Raw genomic sequence first — 20,192 nt, 5'->3', positions numbered from 1 at the left:
TGCGTCTTCCCACGTAACATATCTGGTGGAGGTGGATGTTCCCTGTACCTCGTCACGGAGCTTCACAGTGGACGGTACGTCGAGGCTTCCTTCATGGCTCCCGGCGACGGCAACACGACTCCGCCGGCTGCGACACCTGCTGCCACTTCGACAACCTACATCACTCTTCCCGCTCCCCGTGATCCTGGCGTATTCTCGGGCAAAGATGGGGAAAACGTCGATGACTGGATGACGTCGATGCCTGCACAAATACGTCAGCCGCAATAACCGGTGGGGCCCTACTATCACGCTTGCAGACGTAGTCTTTTACCTCAGTGGCCCACCTGGAGTTTGGTTTCGGACGCACGAAGATGAGCTCACCAGTTGGGATTCGCTTAAGCAAAAGCTCCGAGACTTGCTCGGCAACCCATAGGTTCACCAACTTGCCGCGTAGAAGGCGTTATCCGGCCAAGTGCAGATGTCAACGGAGCCCTACGTCATGTACATTCAGGACGTCTTGGCTCTGGCGCAAAGTTGACGCACACATGGCTGAGTCCGACAAGGTCTCTCACATCGTCAAAGGCATTGCCAATGACGCCTTCAACTTGCTCGTTTTCAACAACATGGCGACGGTGGATGCAGTTATAAAAGAGTGCCGCCGCCTGGAACTCGCTAAAAGCCGACGTATTGACCAGCAGCTTGCCCGTCTGCCCAACACCCCAGCGACATCTTCCTGTGCCGACGCTCCTCGTCCCACCAACACTAGCGATGTTACCCGGATCGTCCGGCGTGAGTCGAGGCCGCCTGTCGGGCTGCCTTCGACTCCAGCCCCTCCAACGCACCTGCAGTCACGGTTTCCCTGTTCCAGGCAGTTGTCCGTCAGGAATTAGCAAACATGGGCCTTCACACCATCTGCTCGGCCCATCGCCCTGATAACCACCCGGCTTCCCCGCGTCAACCGACGCTTCTGTTGGCCTGGGCTATTGCCCTGGTTGTGTCTGGCTGCCATCTTTTACCCCCCAAGTTTCAGCAACCCATCTGATTGGTGCACTGTTGACGACAAGCCCATTTGTTTTCACTCCCATGGAATCGGGCACATTTCTCGGCAGTGTCGCAGTCGCTGGAGTTCCCCGACCCGGTCTATTTATACTGACTACTCTCGCCCCTCAGGCGGCCCTTCTCGTCCCTATGTCGCACGCTCCGACAATGCCGCCACTGATTCTCCTGCGCCGAACCGCCCCTGTTCTCGTTCGCCTTCGCCCACACGATGAAAATCTCGCTCTCCCCAGCGCCTTCGCTCCTTTTCGCCGACTTCCTTCGGACGCCGCCCGCAGCCGGAAAACTAGACGATGCAGCGCCTCGAGGTGACGCTGCATTGCTCCCTACGCCGCCAAATGATTTACGGACGTTGCCCACTCATCTGAACCTTCTTGACGTGCAAGTCGACGGTGTTTCTGTATCTGTTCTTATAGACACTGGGCCGCATTTGCCGGTAAAGAGCGCTGACCTTCGCAAACGCCTGACGAAAATAATCACGCCAGCCACGACGCCTGTTGTCCGTGTCGCCGATGGCTGAACAGCCCCCGTAATTGGTATTTCTGCCGCCCGCGTCTCCTTTGCCGATTGCTCCACTATCGGGCTATTTACAGTCATCGCACACTGTCCCCACGACATCATCCTCGGCTTAGACTTCCTCTCCGCACATTCTGCTCTCATCGCTTGCTCCGCCAGTACTGTCCGCCTTGACCTGCCCGCTCTGGATCCCGCTGAACCACACCCCAGTCGCCTCAGTTCCATCGAATGACTTCGTTCGCTTGCCACCTTTGGCACTGACTTACGTTAACTTAGTGTCATCCCCACCAGTGCCCGACGGTCACTATATCGCGGCTCCTATGCAAGACGTCCTACTTACACACACGATCACAGTACCTCATACAGTTTTATCTATTACGGCGAATAGCGTCTGCCTGACAGTGGTCAATTTTGGCTTGACGACACAAGTGCTGCCACGCGGGACGTCTCTGGCCCAGCTTTGCTCATTCGAGGATCACGCAGTAGCACCTATTGCAGTAGACGACAATTAAGCGGATCCTCCTGTACCATCGCAGTCGGCAACTTGTACCATCGCCGACTTACAGGAAATGATTGCGCCGACATGCCGTCCGAGCATGCTCCTGAGCTCTACCGCGTTCTGTTTTCCTACCATGATATTGTTTACTTTAACGATCGTCCTTTGGCCCAAACTACAGCTGTTAAACATCGCATTAATACCGGCGATGTTCTCCTATTCATCGCCGCCCGTATCGAGTGTCACCGGCTGAGCGTCAAGTTATTCACGCAGAAGTTCGCAAAATGCTTGCGAAGAACATTATTGAACCGTCATGTAGTCTATGGGCGTCACCTGTTGTACTGGTAAAAAAGAAAGCTGGCTCATGGCGCTATTGCGTAGATCATAGGCACCTTAACAAGGTTACCAAAAAGGACGTGTATCGCATACCTCGGATTGATGACGCCCTTGACTGCCTCCACGGTGCTCGCTACTTCTCCTCTATTTACCTTCGCTCCGGCTACTGGCACATTGTTATGGACAATCTCGACCGCCAGAAGACTGCTTTTGTAACACCAGACGGTCTTTATCAATTCAAAGTGATGCCGTTCGGTCTATGTAACGCTCCTGCCATATTTAAACGCATGATGGACTCCCTTCTTCACGGTTTCAAATGGTCCACATGCCTGTGTTACTAGGACGACGTCATAGTATTCTCCCCAACGTTCCATACGCACCTCGAGCCCCTCTCGGCAGTCCTGGACGTTTTTCGTCGCGCCGGTCTGCAACTGAACGCATCGAAGTGCCAATTCGGCCGTCGCCAGATTACCGTCCTTGGTCATCTCGTTGACGCGAACGGAGTGCAACCGGACCCAGGCAAGATCCATGCTGTTACGCATTTCCCTGTTCCGAAGTGTGTCAAGGATGTGCGCAGCTTCTTCGGCCTTTGTTCATACTTCCGCCGTTTCGTGAAAAATTTCGCGGCCATAGCACGACCGCTAACCGAGCTTTTGAGAAAAGACGTCCTTTTCCAGTAGGGCGATAACGAGGCCTCTGCATTCTTCCATCTAATCGACCTTCTCAAAACACCTCCCGTTCTGGCATATTTTGATCCTTCTACACCTACCGAAGTCCGCACTGATGCCAGCGGTCACTGAATTGGCGCAGTACTGGCCCAACGCCAGCGTGGCAACGACCGTGTTATCGCTTACGCCAGCAGGCTCCTCTCACCCTCGGAGCGCAACTATTCCATCACTGAGCGTGAGTGTCTGGCCCTAGTTTGGGCGGCTGCGAAGTTCCGCCCATACTTATATGGCCGACCCTTTTCCGTTGTCACAGACCATCACGCGCTTTGCTGGTTATGCGCACTGAAAGATCCTGCACGAAGACTTGGTCGCTGGGCCTTACGCCTCCAAGAACATTCGTATACTGTCACCTACAAATCTGGCCGACTACACAAGGACGATGACTGCCTGTCTCGCTACCCGGTAGACGAGCCTGACGACGCCGATAGTAGTATCGCCAACGGCATTTTCTCTGTGTCTGCCTTCACTAACATCGCCCATGAGCAGTACCGAGACCTATCGCTGCGAGCACTCATTGAGCCTCTGCGCTGTACAAATGCTGACGCATTCGTTCGCCGATATGTCCTTCAGGGCGGCATTCTGTACCGAAGGAACTTCCTCCCTGAGGGATCTGATCTTCTTCTTGTCGTGCCAAAACATCCACGACACACTGTGCTCTTTGAGATGCATGGCGCACCCACTGCAGGACATCTTGGGGTAACCCGCACGTACGACCGCGTCCGCCACCGCTTGTATTGGCCTGGTGTCGCTCGCTCAGTCGAACGCTATGTTGCTGCCTGCGATTCCTGCCAGCCTAGGAAAACATCTCAGGTGCTACCTGCCGGTCATCTCCAGCCGATCACCGTCCCTGTGGAACCGTTCTTTCGTATTGCATTAGACCTCCTCGGTCCCTTTCCCACGTCCTCCTCTGGGAACAAATGGGTAGCTGTCGCAACTGATCACGCCACCCGATATGCTATCACGCGGACTCTCCCTACCAGTTGCGCCACTGACGTCGCGGACTTTCTCTTGCGTGACATTATCTTATTCATGGCGCCCCGCGCTAGCTGCTTACTGACCGTGGTCGTAACTTCCCTTCGAAAGTGATCGCCGGCATTGTGCGTTTCTGCTCCACTCAACGCAAGCTGACTACGTTATAGCATCCTCAAACCAATGGCCTGACAGAGCGGTTAAACCGTACTCTTACCAATACGCTCTCCAAGTACGTTTCCAAGGACCACCACGACTGGGACATTGCCCTTCCTTACGTCACATTTGTGTACAATTCTTCCCCGCACGACACCGCCGGATCTTCACTATTTTATTTATTCTACGGTCGCGAACCGACCTTGCCCCTTGACACGGCACTTCCTCCTGCTGCGATTTCAACAAGCGAGTATGCGCGCGACGCCATCGCCCTCGCCAACCATGGACGCCAGCTTGCCCGTGCTCGACTGATGGCCTCTTAAACCACACAGAAGCGTCAGTACAACGCCCGCCACCGTGACGTACAGCTTTCGCCTGGTGCGCTCGTGTTCCTGTGTTCGCCCTCTCGTCATGTCGGACTTTCAGAAAAGCTCCTTTCGCGATACACAGGGCCCTACCGCATGCTGCACCGGGTGACGCGTGTAACGTACAAAATTGTTCCTGTGTGTTCAGCCGCGTCCTCTCCTCTGGCATGTAGTGACGTCGTGCACGTCGGTAGGCTCAAGGCATACTACACTGCTTCCGAGTCCGACCTTTAGTCGCTCCGGGTCGGCGAGCAGTGACAAGACGAAGAGGCGAGCAGTGACAAGACGACGACGACGATTGGAGGCTAGCGCGGGCTATTGCCTCTTGGCCAAGTGTGACGTATCCCCTTGTATATATACTTGTACATAGCTTTTCGTCTGCGTCTTCCTGCATAACAATATCATAACATTCATGGAATGACCTATCATTTATGTTTGTCATGCACTCTTGTCATACTATGCCAATTTTGGTATGTACTAAATTAACGGAATAACCATGAGAGCACCAAGATGCAAGCTGCTAGATATGCGCTGTGAAAGTGGAAAATGTTCGCCTAGAAATGCTTCGCACTTAATACTTCTCAGACTATCTCATGCGTTTCTGTATTATAATCGTAGAAAGGACAGTAAAAATTGACGCTTATGTGTATCTCATGTCATGGAATGTCTTAAGAAGTTCCCTTGTTCGGCTCGTTGTCAGTGCGCTTCCACCAGTGAGGGACGAGAGCTAAGTCATGGTGGCCGAACTACATGGCCGAACACAGCGACTGCGCCCGCAGATTTCTGGACATTGTCGTGCGTTCCCAATTGAGGATGCATGCATAGTACGTGCGCGGAGAGATAGAAGGTCACATTTATTTTGTTGTGAAACCGACGAAGCAAAGTAGACGCACCATCAACGATACGCTCAACCACGTCGCGGCAGAACAGATCCATTACGGCCGCAGTCTCAAGAGACGCGAAATATCGTCGGTTCTCGCGATAGCGAGCGCATGCGCTGAACGCGGACCACATATGACAACTAAACATTCTCCTTAATGATTATTAGTAACCATCCTTTGAACTTTCATTTTATACAAGAGACACTGTAATCTAGAGCTATTCCATTGTGTTTCTATGGTGTTTCCTTTCTACGTCACGAACTCGCGAGAACGTCCTGCCATATATGACGTGTGTGTACTGATTTACATGATTTTGGAGAACGAAACATTCAAAAATCTGTCATAATGCGCCTAGTTTGCCACAACACATCAAATGATGGCCAAAGTTCTTGCAGGCTGCGCCCACATCGTCTATCTGTCACAAACCCTCACGATACAGCGAAATCTTACCACGTCAAAGAGACATGTACGCTTTAACGAGCCATTGATATGAAGAAGCAAACTGGGGTGGAGTTCACTAAGCGAACTTACCAACAAATTTTGGCGCATGGAAAATGCTACGAGGAAAGTGTATTCACAATGCTAAAGCTGTTGCATCAGCAAGCTTGCGAAACCGGTGGCTGCAAGGACGAGCGCCGTAGTCGAAAAAAGGTGGGTATGTAATGGTTGCACACGCGATACTAAGAGTAGGTCATTTAGAAAACGTAAACAACAGTCGGAACTCCCACCGCAAGAATAAATTTCAACGATAAGGAGGTAGCAGTCTTGGGAACATAACTATGTCTATTTGAAACACTCCAGCTGACGCGGTAAGCGTAAGGGCGCGCTGTTGGGGCTGACTCGCCACAGGCCACTACTGATAGCAAAGGATGGAGTGTGCTTATATCTGCGCCGCGTGCTTTGATATGTCATCTTAAAGTGCGAAGTGCATCGAGAAGATTTAGTGCCGAATTGTATTTGCGCGTGCGCTGTGGCACAAGGCGGTAAAATAAGTGCTGTGCTGCGAACCTCTGCTTACTGTCTCATAAGCTGTTATTTTTTAGGCGCGCAATAACTTAACTGGTCAAATTGGTCAGGAAGCTCTATTGGGTGGTAGCATTTATAAGTGGTGTCCACCTCTGACAACCGTCGAGATTATGGTTGATGTATTTCAGGCACTCATCACTTCTTGGCTTCCTCTATGCTGATAGAACACAAGGGTGCCTTGCACAAGGTCAGTAATTTGTTTTGCAGGTTCAGCCGGCCGTATTCCGACAGAGTCTAAATGCACAAAGGCGCATGCATTTCAATTTCACAGACCGGTAATAGTTTACGGGCTGGTGACATCAATGCCTGCAGCCCCTAACCACGCGTCTATCATAGCACATCTATCGTTTATTTTTGCCTTTGAGCTTTCCCTCGCTCCAAGGGATGCGGACAATTATTTTTCCTGACGCTTCTCAGGCTATAATTCTACACATCAGATCAAGCAACGAAAAAAAAGGCGTATATATTTCCAATTATCAAAACTTGTTGCAGTTGTACAATTTGCTGTCGTCTTCTATGCTCATAGCCCCAGTCTTCTATTAAATCACTCATAGCTTCAAGTCTGTACTAAGACAAAGCGACGTAGTGTCTATAGCCACAGTTTGGCTAATCCTGTTGCCTACGATGGGAGTGAATGTATGCCTACAACGCAGGGCAATCCAGCCGATGATATCAAGCAGGATTTCAAAACGATGGCATATAAGAAGAAAGAAATGTCGAGCAAAATCACATACCACCAAAAATTACGTATCTTGTATCTCATGTATCATGGATCATGATGATGCAATAATCAATTATTATATATCATTTAGCTACACTGGCATGGTCTGTCATTGTCAAGAGACCAGCAACTTCAACCGACGTATTCTCAAGCCAGCTAGAATGTTAAACCGTTATGTGCTTTGTGTACGGTGCTGTGCATTATTCTGACGTGCACTTGGACATAGGTTCTTATGGGGCTCGTAAACTTATGGAAACGTTGGCGCTGATTGCTGTGGTGATGTCGACTGATTAGCCTTGACTTCTATGAGGCGCCACTTGGGCTATGATAGACAGCGTGGTTAGGGGCTGCAAGCCCTGATGTCACCATCCCATGAACTATTACCGGTATTTGAAAATGAAATGTATGCGCCTTTGTGCATTTAGTCTCTGTCGGAATACGGGCGGCTGAACCTGCAAAACAAATTCTTGGCCTTGTGCAAGGCACCATTGAGTTCTATCAGCATAAAGGAAACCAAGAAGTGATGAGCGCAGATAAGATGTCACAATGTGGTAGGTAGCAAAACTTGCATGTGCGGATCTTAGGCAGCAAACTTTTGTAGAATATGTATGTATATTTGTACAGAGAATGTTTTTACAAATGTCAATTCTTAGAGGCACTCTCGTTTGCTTATCTGTGTGCTTTACTCCAATCTTGTCTTAAATACACTCCAATGAAGTATGTTATTCGAACTCACCAAAGAAGCCACACTCCTAAATTATATTCGCTTTGAAAGCACACAAAAATGAATTCCCGTACAGAAACAGAGAATTTGATTAGGCTTTTTAGACAACTTTGCGGATCACCGCCCTATGTCGCCGTCTGCAGTTACGTAAATTCGACGGCAGCAGACTGGGCCCCTGGTAGGCTGACAGAGACAGACACACTGAGAACGGCTGAAGTAGGCAAATGATACTATTCACATTAAGATAGTGCTCGTCATTCGTTAAGGCTTTGACTAAGAGGCTGAACCTGATGCTTTATTGCTGCACGCAGCAATGCACGAATAGGCAACTGAAACTTCATGCATCGTCCAGCATTGATAGGGTAGTTCATGCACTTGTCATGCAAAATCTACCTTTCTTTGTATCTACATGTGTAGTTGTGTTTGTATGTAACCGTTTTCCCACCTACCTGGTGAACTGAGTAGTCTGTGAGCAAAGGCTGAGCGCATGGCACTGCTGTGCTCAGGTAACAGGGTTGGGAACTAACCATCAGACAAATTTAGGGGCGCTATAACGCAAAACTATTCCAAACTTTTTTATTACAATTCTGCAAGCAGCCCTCCGCTATTGGCCAAAAACTTTTTTGAGCCCCCCCTCCCCCTTCTTTCGCCTGTCTGTCACACGACGTCACGAAAACTATCATAGCTCCCCATCTGACATGACGCGTACACACTGAATATGCATTATTGGACTGAACAAAACAAAATTTTTATTTCTGATTAGACGCCTTTTAGACATTAACCTTCGGCTATTGGTCAAATGTTTTTGGGCTGCGCCTACTTCACCTGCCTGTCACGCGATGTCACAAACCGCGAAAACCCACTGCGTCACAGTGACATGTACGCGTTAAAGATGCATTAATATGCCGAAAAAACTGAACTATTTTTTTTTCTGAGTAGAAGCAGGCTGCCCCGTTCCGAAAGGAATAAACGATGGCTGCCGCCGATCGCTCAGGCACTGGCTACTCGCACCTACCGGAAAGCGTAGCTTTATTTGCGTACAATAAACCTTTCTGCTTGGCTTTGAAGCACTTTCGGCACGTTTGCGACGTCGCTCTGCGAACTCTTCTTTGCTGAAGATCCGTTTTAGTTTTAGCCTTTCATTGCATGCCACCGCGATTTTCGACCAGCCAAATCAAGCCAAGTAAAGGAAAATGGACCAATCGCAGACGCCGGCCCCGCCCTCTTCATCCGGTTACCGATTTTGAATGTACTGGCTCGGCCCCATCGATTTCCTCTCCACTTTAGCGTGTTCCTCGACTCTTGTCAGCCAATTAGATAAGAAAAGCCGCTCACTGTAGGCAATGCTATTCGTTTTTAATGCAAACAAAACTGACCGCCTATAAACGAGGAGACCGCTTGATTGCTCTGTTCAGACAACCCTGTGGATCACCGCCCGATGCTTGCGTTGGTGGTTACGCAAATTTGACGTCGGGAGATTGGAATAAAACATATTGGAATAATTCTGCGTTATAGGGCCGTAGGTTACTGAGTATGTGGCAATGTGTGAAAACGTGTCGCTCGTCAGTGAACCTCTTTCACGCCGACATGGGTCACTATAGATGCGAGACTGGGTAGATACCGCTTTTCGAAGGAACTCTTCCGCGTCGAATCGAAGCACGGTGCAGGTGCCCGCTGATCTGTGCTGTTCTCCAATGATCCTCCTTGTTACCAACTTGGGTCAATAGGCATGCACGGATAGGTGTCTGCCGTTCTTCCATTAACGTATTCGATGCCAACTTAGTTAACTAGACATGTGCTACTGTATATGCACTGTTCTACCATGAAGAAAAAGACCCGTTAAATGCACATTACGCTGATCGGCATTTAACCCAAATCACAAGAGTTCTCAAGCCCCATACATTAGCAGCCTACGCCAGAGCTGCAAAATATGCGTGTCGAATTAAAGGAAGGCCTTTAACGCCAACGCTTTAGTCACCTGCGCGGAGAATGCACTGACTATGGGCCGCTTTTTATTGAGCCTCTCGTCAACCTGGGTCGCTGTTTATCTGCCACTGAGCGTGCGACAAGCGATGAAGGAACAACTGTCAGCGTTCGCAGCAACCGATGCTCTACCCTTCTCCTTTCGGAGGCCACACGCGGTCTTTTCAGCAGTGCCACTTGAAGGCGCAGCGAGTCCTGAAATGAGCGCGAGAGAGAAGTCGTGTTGCCGCATCTAATGTTTCCCACCATTCGCACACATCGGCGCGCCACATATTTCAGATGCCACACCAGGATTCGTTGGTTCCTAACGAAGTGCGCGAAAAGAGTACCCTTGCAACTCAAGCTTCGTGTATAACTCATTTTCACAAAGCAATACGTTCTTTCGTTTTAATGATTCAATGCGAACACATTACCATTGAGAGTAATCTGGAGATGGGGTCTGCTGAATTTCTTCGCTAATAAAGGATGGTTTCTTCTCAGCTTCTCTCACATTAGGAGAGGTGGCTGATGGCTGCTCGAGTCCAGTGAATTAGGCAGCTCGGGTCACAGGGTAATAGCCTGATCAGACACGTTGGAACACTGCGTACCTGTACCTGGTCATGCACACTAAAATATGTATCTATGGCCGAGCTGTAACAGTTTCTATATGCCGCTGCGCAACTGCCTAATTACAGACGCAGAAAAAGTGGCGAGAGCTGACGATGTCTGGAACAGAACAGTGAAAAATCCAACTACAGAGAAGCAGCGGGGCCGGCTTAAAAAGTAGCCGAGTGTTCAGAAAGTTAAGAGTACAAATTGGGATAATTGCATGCTTTTAGTAAAGAGCGTTGAGCTACATAGAGGAAAAGGGTAATGAATTGACGTTTAAGAAACATCAAATAAAATTTTTCTTAGAAGCGATTGCTACATATACATGGGTTGCGTCGATTCTTTTCCTTTTCTGGTATCTGTTCTAATAATCACCTCTGAAGCGTTACGCATAAGGGCCATTGCTGATATCTCTCAGAAGTTTAAGCATCTTTGAAGGTTGCTATCTGTCGCGGAACATTTAGGTTGGAGGAATGTACTGGCGAAGGATTGACATTTGGGCGAGTTGGTAGTGGTTGAACATCTTGAAGGGGCAGCGCAATGTGACAACATATTGACGAACGCACAGCACTGTCTTGTGTGTTGTTACCTTCTGTCTTCGTCATAACGCGCTGTCCCTTCAAAAAAGTACTGATATAGTTGAAAAGGCTGGCGAGTTTACCGCAAAAAGGTAGTGAATTTCGTTCAAGATTAGCGGCACAGTATGTCACTTTTGGTTCACCGTTGAAGCGCTTAATGCTTCTAAAAGCAAATGTGTTATGCCATGGCAGTGTAGGCTTGTTCAAGGTGTCTTCATAGTGCACTTGTCGTGTCTCAGCAGGTGGACCCACCGGCGCTAGTGGGATGTACAAGCCACATAGGAAAGTTTTCAAACCTTGATGAACAAGATAAGTAGCTAGAAAACCACTAATATCATTGTACACAGGCGCTACAAGAGGCTCATTCAGATAAATAGGTTTTGTGCGTCTAGCAATATTAGGCCGAAGGTGAGATTAGTCTATTAGAAGACGTCACCTGTAATACCGCCTAAACAGGCCTCATCAAAGATGCGTCCGCTATCATGCGGGGCGCCAGGACGACTGAAATTTAATGGTGAAAAATTTGGCCTTCTAATACCAGCAGAGTTTCGGCCCGGCTATAAGACTGATGAAACCTGTCAAGTGCACATAGAAATTTATCAGATGCAACCAGCCAGTTCCAGAAGCGCATCATACGTTCTGTTGTTTCATTCGACATGCGGTTTGATTCGTGAAGACTCACCCTCGTATTCACAAACCCACCACAACTCCACCCTCCACTCAAAACGCGCCTTCAGTGAAGGAAATCTCGAGCCTTTTACTCGCGATTCTCAAGGTAGCCCCGCAGCTACATAGTTGCATCCGTAATTTTTCTTGTGTTAACGATGCTGAACATTTTCAAGGGCATCGTTTTATAGACCGATGCAATCGTCTGGAGCGCTTTGGCAGCGGAGTTATTTTACTGCGTCGGTCGGGACAGATCGGTCATCCTGTTAAGAAGATTTCCAGCTAGTGTAGTGACCTGTCGTCGCACTCCATGCATGAGCCAGTTGATGACCTGCATGCGGGTATTCGGCGAGTGCTCCAAACTACTATTCGTTGAAGCAGGGCTTGGTTAATAACTGCGGCTGAATTCAAACCTATGAAAAGAAAACAACTACGAAGATTCTTGCCATTAGTCTGTGTATTGCCTGTCCCTCCGTCCGCGCCGCTGGTTCACTGACTTCACTAATTCCTGGACGGCGAAGCACACCATAGCAAGTCGAGCTTCCTTATAAACGAGCAGGTACGCTTACTTTAGTGTTTGCAGTTTTACTTCATTTCGTGAAGCTAATTTCGCTAGGGAATAAATGTGCTTTAATTTTGAATGAAAGGTGCGCACTTGGTGGAATTTAAAGTTACAAACAATTATTACGTGAGCCTTGCTTCAAAATGAGGGTAGGGTATGTGATCAAAGTTTCAGGGTTGACGTTGTAGGCCGAACCAGCCTCTACCATTTGCGAAAGTGTTTATTCATTACCGGCGTTGGGCACCGACTGTTAGCGTAGGGCACGTACTCTCAGCATGAGCGGCATTCGCGAGCAAAAGCGCTGATGAGGACGACCCACTATATCGTTCAAATCCTTCTCTACAAGCTTAATTAACTTATTATGCGTATAAACATTCGAGCCAATTGAGGAAGCGACCAACTAGGAAAGGAAATGGCATTCAGAATGGTACTTGCATGTATACCCAGGTGAATTGAATGTCTTATTTGAATTCAGAACCTAGAGTAACAACACAACAGTCTCATTTTTGCATATCACATTTCTTTATAGGAAGTGCTTAGTAGGGCAGCAACATCTCCTAATGCAGACATTTCTAGCAAGCAGCTGCAGATATAGATATTAGATGGTTCATTATGTAAGTTTTAGACCGCTGTATGTCGGTCTGGTTGCACATGCGCTAGAGCATCTGAAGAATGTTTCTTTTCAAATACAAATAAAAACAATCTAAGCCCATTATTGTAAAACGTCATGTTCTGGTATACAAATGTCTTGAACGAATGTATTTAGTACGGAAAGTAAAGTAAACAAACCGAATACAGTACCTAAGGTAGTTTTCATGGGCCTCAAAATCATTGTATGTTTATCAGCAATCGGTTGTCATATACTGGGGCCAGGCTGCCAATGCAAGCGCGCATAGCAATTCCCTTTCTAAGTGCGCTGTGTGTGCTGCGCTTGCATTGGTGTGCCAGTGAGAAGAGCTCCCGTTTATGTGTGTTGCTGCACTACAATAGGTGTCGCACTATTCTGGCTAATTCGGGTACTATTCTGGTTCATTATATTTTTCATCTATGCATCTTTTCTGCAGCCATGAAAAAAAAACAATATTATCTTTTCTGGGCAATCCTAGTACAATTTTTTTCTAAAACATTAAAGAAATATTTTTCTAAAAAGTTAACATTATGCTTGTACTTTGATAAGATTGCCAATACAGCGTGAACTCCGATACTACAAGCAGTAGAACTAGTACTGTTGACAAACATCTCGAATAAGACATCCTCCATGTTGCAGACAGCAGCTTATCGGATGTAGGCACCCCACGGCATTCAGTGGGGAATCCTTGTAGAATATATGCTGTTTCTTCTCTGGCTCTAGCGCCAGCTTAAGATGACTTATGAAGGCCAGAATAATCAATTTTTTCTATAGGATAACGACGGAAGTTGGCTTCCGTGGGGCTTGCAGAAGGTAAACGGTTGACAGAAGAAAAGAAAAACCAGTCTAGCAGCGTGTCTTATGGGTCCCACAATAGGCCAAATGGTGATGCAGACTGTCAAAATGACGATGCTGAAAAATACAATGTAGAGTGCATTACTACCATTATATCAGAAAAGCTGAGATCAACCATCAAAATTATGGCATATTTCTTAGTGCGCACTTACTCATGTTAAGGTAGCTTCAACATACTGCTAAATACTAAAGTGCTAACTACAAATGCTACAAATTTCGGCATCACAAACTTTGGGATGCATAAAGTTCACATTGCAATGCAAACACATCACGAGCAATGTATGACTTCACACATCATAATCATGAACATAGGCTCCTTAAGACCTGTGGAAGCGGAAAATAATATGAATTTGATTTTAATATGGCATAATTGATTCATGCTTGGGGTTCTAATAACATGGTGTTCATTTCACCATATTATCAAGGTGGGGAGAAGTAACATCTATATTATTACACAGTTTCTGAAAATGAACAGAGAATAATTACCGGGTAGGTTAGTCAAGTACTTCAGAACCTAGGTTCTTTCAGGGAAACTTGCTGGTGCAATTCGAACAGGCAGGCACCGTATCTATCGATGCTTTCAGGTCTGCCACAAGCCTCACTGTGTAGCCCAGACGTAGATTTTTTTTTCATCAGCTGGTCCTTCCAAGGCCCACATCTTGCACAGAACACCAAAAAATTTACGTCCACAGCACGTCCACACACTAAGTAAATTCAGTGTGCCCAAGGAACCAAAATGAAAAGACATAGCACAACTAAAAAAACGTGGCCATTGCTTGAACCTAAATGTCGATTATGGAACGTGCATCAAATGATACCACTTAACACATTGAAAAAAAAAGTAAGGCGAAAAAAACACTACTGCTGGCAATGAGCTATTGACAGGGTAATACTAAGGCATAGTGTAGTGCATATGTAAAGTAAGGAAACACTGGAAATGCACGCACCCGTGCTGGCTAATTAACCACATGTGCTACAATTTGAACAAAGCGCGTAACCACCACAGCTTCTAAAAGAAAGTACAGGACTCGAAAACGCTTTCTTCAATCTGGCGGAGCTAGGCACTCAACCATATGCATTCAGCAACATGTTTACTATAACTTCTCCTCTACCGAAAGATTTCATACGCGATTCTGGAATGACCATTGGACACAGGCGCCGATAGGTACCTTCCGCATTTCTGTTTTAGAAAAGAGGAAACAAAAACAGACTGTCGTGCTGAATCTCCCACAAGCTCCTGTTAGCCAAACAAAAAAGTAACAAAACAGTTTCGCGCCCCCTAGCTTATGCTGCCTCGAATAATATACTTGCGATGCTAATGCCAGCAGCATAAGTAACTGGAGCCTACAAAATTTGGACACATTGGACACGTTTTATCTGCAGCGCCGAGGCAACTTTCCGAAAACAACATCAACATAATGAGCTTGCACGCAAAAATGGCTCACTCACCCATATTTCATGTCCTGTTGTGGCCTTCAGCAAACTTTCAGCGGCATTCGGCCTTGAGCGCAAACAAAGTTGCCATCCGCTGTTCCATCTGCTGCTTCCATCGAAGTCAATCCGGCTCGGTCGCGATACACACACGAACAAAATTACCCATAACAACCGCGATTATCAACAGCAACGTGATCAACCAGTGGAGCACATGAAAACAAAGAGCAGCAGGCTAGTGTCGGCGAAACTGTTTTTGTTCCTTAGCCATGCGCCATGCTCTCAGCTGATGGAGTGCAATTGTTGCCAGACCTCAGATATAACTCCTGCTTGATCTATCAGTCGAACGCTCACAGTGACAACGTTGCCGAGCTAAAGTGCCCGTTGCGCTCTCTAGCCGTTTCATTAGCAAGACAAATTAACCGAAAGACGCCTTTGTCTTAGAGAATTGGCATTTTGCTAAGCACGTTTAAGAATAGCCTCCATACCAAACGCTCTTCTCGGTTGGGGCGCTTCAGCCGAGTAGAGAGTGCAATTTAAAGGCGTTCTTCGGCGGTGAAAACATGGAGTACTGCTCTTGAAACGCAATGGCGCCTTGAGTGAAGGACGCCCCATCGCCTCGTCTTGGCTTAGTAGAAGAGAAACGTTGAGTGCAGGCGTGTTTAGAAATTTGGGGGTTAATGTGGAAACACGCAGAACCTACAGGAAGTGGTGAGCTGTGCAGACAACCTTGGTCAAATGATCTTTTCAAGCGCGAAAAGAAAGGCTAATTTTTACACAGAGGACGTATTCTTCTTCTTGGTGCTACGATCACACGTGGCATTAGCATGATAATCTCCAGCATCATCGAATTGCTATGTCCACTGCGGTCAAATGCGTTCTACATTTACCCCAGTCTCGCGCTATATACCCGACGCATTACATGGCCGCCCAACGCCATTATTTTCCCTTAATGTCAAATAAAATATCGGCTATACCCTGTTGCTCTCTGATGCACACTGCGCTCTTTCTGTCTCTTAACGTTACGCCTAGCATTTTTCATTCTATCGTACTTTGCGCGATCTTTAACCTGCTCTCCAACTTCTTTGTTAACTTCCATGTTTCTGCCCCATATGTTAGCATTGGTAAATGAAATAATAGTACAGTTTAGTTTTCAACGACAGTGAGGAGCTCTCATTCAGGATTTGGAAATGTCTGCCGTATGCACTGAAACCCGCTTTTGTTTGTGTGTTTCCTGTCCATAGTCAGGGTAACCTGTGGGTCATCAGCATCAGCCTATTTTATGTCCAGTAGAGGACGAAGGCCTCTCCCTGCGATATCCAATTACCACTGTCCTGCGCCAACCAATTCCAACTAGCGCCCGCGAATTTCCTAATTTCATCACTCCACCTAGTCTTCTATCGTCCTTGATTGCGTTTCCCTTCTCTTGGTATCCATTCTGTAACCCTAATGGTCCAACGGCTGTCTAACCTGCGCATTACCTGACCTGCCCCAACTGACCCAAATAAACGTACTCCTGTGAAGAATCTACATAGATTGGCGTACTGGGACACAAACATATTTGCGTCGGAATGTCATTGTATATGGCAGGTGAACATACATAGCGAATAGTTAGTAAATTTACATTTCCTACTGTTACTTTGTAGCTATCATTCGTCTAGGAGGCAGTTCAGGAGGCATGTGAGAAGCCACATGAGCCAATTTGATCAAGAAGTTTAAACCACGTGGTTTATGCAGACGTTTCTCACGTTATGTAATACTTCCACGAAATAGCTGCACATCTGAAGTTTAAAGAAAGGCTTACACTCATAAGGTCTTGGAGAGTGATGCCGTCAATTCCTAGTGCCATAGTAATCAGCAAGACAAATCTTGAAAAGTACATCGTCTGTTAATAGCCAGTGCAAAGCTTAGGAAAATGGAGGTCGCAGCTTTAAATTTTTCTGCCCTATGTTTCATATGAATTGTTGTTGCTCCGATGATATCCCAATGCGCTTGCCTACAATAGGTGCTGCTCTTCCCACCTGTATTGAGAAAAACATCTGTGCGCTGTAGCAGTGGTTCCACTGCGCTGCGGAAACGATAAAAACGCTGCAACTGCATGCAACAGGCTTTCGTCTATGAATAATAGCATTCGTAACAATGAGATGCACTATTCATATACAATGCGTGGTGCCTCCTGCTTCAACTCAAAACAGCACAGGCTTTTCTTGCTCAATAAATTTTGCACTTACAGAACAAATATAGTATTGCTAATATATTTTTGATTTCCACCTATCGCCTACCAGCGGAAGCATTCCATGCTGACCTGTGCACTACCCGGACCAGCCATGCCACTTTCATTCGAAGTAGTAATAAAGAGGATACGGATGCTTCTTGTATAAACAGCGATGAAGTTAGAAGGGCCTTGCAAGACATCAACCGGGGAAACGCGGCAGGAGAAGATGGAATAACAGGCGGTTTAATCAAAGACGGAGGAAATGTCATGCTCGAAAAGCTTGCCGCCGTTTCTACGAAATGCTTAATGACCTAACGGGATCAAGATAATTGGAAGAATTCCAATATTATACCAATCCAAAAAACCGAGACGTTAAGGAATTGAGAAAATGTTTAGGCCCATTACCATACCTTCCGACTGCACAAACATTCACCAAGATAATTTCTAATAGAATAACGGCAACACTTCAGTGAATTAAGAGAACAGGCCGACTTCAGGAAGGCAGACTATAATGGATCACATCCATGTCATCAATCAGGTAGTTTACAAATCTTCTGAGTACAATCAGCCTCTCCATATAGCTTTCATATATTATGAAAAAGGCATTTTATTTGGTACAGAGACTAGCAGTCATAGACACTGACACAGAAGGAACGAATAGACGTGGTCTCCGCTGCATGGTCAACTAATTTTTTATTGAAATATCCGCGGTTTTTATTTTGCCGCCAAATCTCGTCCCTTTTATCTACCTGAGCGTTCTCTCCAAAAGGGGAATTCTTGTCAAAGTCACTGACAGTGTGCTTACATATTGCATTCCAGCTTCACTTATCTCAAATGCCTCAAGAATGTCCATAGTTAGCCTAGCGTCATTGTTTTTCAGACCTTGCGCACCGTGCAATTTGCGGTGAACACGCGCACTTGGCTTTTTTTTTCATTTCGCAACGTTTGTAGTACAAGGCAAGATGTGGCGCCAAAAAAAAAGCGCGGGAATTTCATCAAAGAAATCGGTTGACAGTGCAGCTCCGTCCACGCCTATTTGTTATTTCTCTGTCTGTGTTCCACAAGTTCTGCTGCTACAGTCAACGAGAAATAAACCAACTAGCTCAGGTAAAACCCTTTTGTCATAGAAGCATTATGACCAAGGAATACAGCAGGCACAGGCGAATATCTTGGGAAACATACGCAAATATTCTGCAGCACTCTTGGCTCTCCACAAAAAAAATTGAACGATACCTATAAAAAATGTGGTAAGGCAAGGAGTCACAATCTCTCCAATGCAAATCGCTGCACGCTTGGAAGAAGTATTCAAGGTATTAAACTGGGATGCTTAGTAAAGAGAATCAATGGCGAATATCTCAGCAACTTTCGGTTTGCGTATGACATTGACCTGTTCAGCTACACTGGGCATGAATTGAGACAAATGCTTGAGGACCTTAACAGAGAAATTGTAAGGATGGGGCTAGGTATTTTATATCCAGACAAATAAAATGTTCAGTAGCCTGTTAAGGGAACAAGAGTTCAAGATCGTTGGTCAGCCTCAAAAGTCTGTGAAGGAGTACACTTACCTAGGTCAATTACTCACAGGGAACCGTGATCATGAGAAGTAAATTTACAGAAGAATAAAAATGCATTGGGGCGCATACGGCAGGCATTGCGAGATCCTGACAGAAAGCTTACCACTATCATCGAAAAGAAAGGAAATGCGTTTTACTACTTTTAAAATACAGGGTAGAAATTTGAAGATTGACAAAGAAGGTCGAGAACAAGCTAATGACCGCGCAAGGAGGGATGGAACGAAGAAGAAGCAGTTCGGCGTGCACCGTAGGCATACATACCTAGAAGCACGTTCCTACTTTTGCACCATATTTCAAACTGACTGACCAGTTCTTCCACTATAACAGCGCCGCATCGCCTATCTGCAACGGACTGTTCCTATCGCAGTCGCCCAGGAGTAACCCACCACACGGACAGCTCTACTACGCATTGGGGCTCGAGAACTCTTCGACAGATCCCTCCTGCCACCATAAAAAGCGGAACGCGCCATAGGCTCGTTCAGATCGGTGGCGATACACGGCGGGCATACGTACCTAAAAGCTCATTCCTGCGTTTTCAGGTGAGCATATTTGTTGCAACTATATTTTTTTTATCTCCCTGCCTTGGGCACCACTGCCGAGCGCGGCCCCTTCTTTTGCATCCTTTCTTGTTTCTGTTTTGGCCTACTTATCTGATGTCGAAAGATGCCAAGAGCTTGTGCAAGCAGCTTGATTCCTTCCGAAGAGAGATGCGCCTTGATATGCGCTCGCTTAAAAAAAGCGTCAAATTTTGCTCAGACACCCGTGATAACGTGATAGAAATTCAGAAAGACATGAAAGACCTCAAGGATGACATGAAAAAGCTCATTCTTAAAAACAAAGGGCTTGAAGAGAAAAAACCGGGCATTGCAGGCACTAGTGTGGCGAGCTAGAACAATACCAAAGGTCAAACAACTTAGAAATTAAAGGACTACCTAAAAACTATGACGAAGTTGCTGCAGTTAAAACCACAGTCGAGAAATTGGGTGAGGTACTTAAAAGTCCAGACATTGACATCTTCCACAAAATGCAAAGTGTAAAATCCGAAGGAAAAATTGTGATAATCTGCTTCATTCGCCGGTCAAAGCGAAAAATCATAGGAAAGGCGTGGAAGACATGCCTGACGACTGAGTGGCTTTAACATTTGAGTGGCTGATGGCTT

At 46.6% G+C, this 20,192-nt stretch overlaps 1 long non-coding RNA gene across 2 annotated transcripts in view; it reads right to left on the bottom strand.

Annotated features, from left to right (window-relative positions):
* LOC126534377 (uncharacterized) overlaps positions 1 to 17,253 on the bottom strand; it is a 56,183-nt gene extending 38,930 nt beyond the window's left edge. Inside the window, exons 1-3 of one of the 2 annotated variants that reach the window (XR_011895677.1) lie at positions 17,049 to 17,253; positions 15,263 to 15,353; positions 14,300 to 14,471 (exon numbers count right to left, since the gene is read on the bottom strand). This is a non-coding gene — a long non-coding RNA (uncharacterized lncRNA). The remainder of the gene's footprint in view (positions 1 to 14,299; positions 14,472 to 15,262; positions 15,354 to 17,048) is intronic. The other variant, XR_011895676.1, reaches the window with a different exon arrangement.
* Positions 17,254 to 20,192: the final 2,939 nt, after the last annotated feature.

Source organism: Dermacentor andersoni, chromosome 7 (genome assembly GCF_023375885.2).
Source record: "Dermacentor andersoni chromosome 7, qqDerAnde1_hic_scaffold, whole genome shotgun sequence".
Taxonomy (NCBI): domain Eukaryota; kingdom Metazoa; phylum Arthropoda; class Arachnida; order Ixodida; family Ixodidae; genus Dermacentor; species Dermacentor andersoni.
This window is presented reverse-complemented; position numbering and strand designations above follow the sequence as displayed.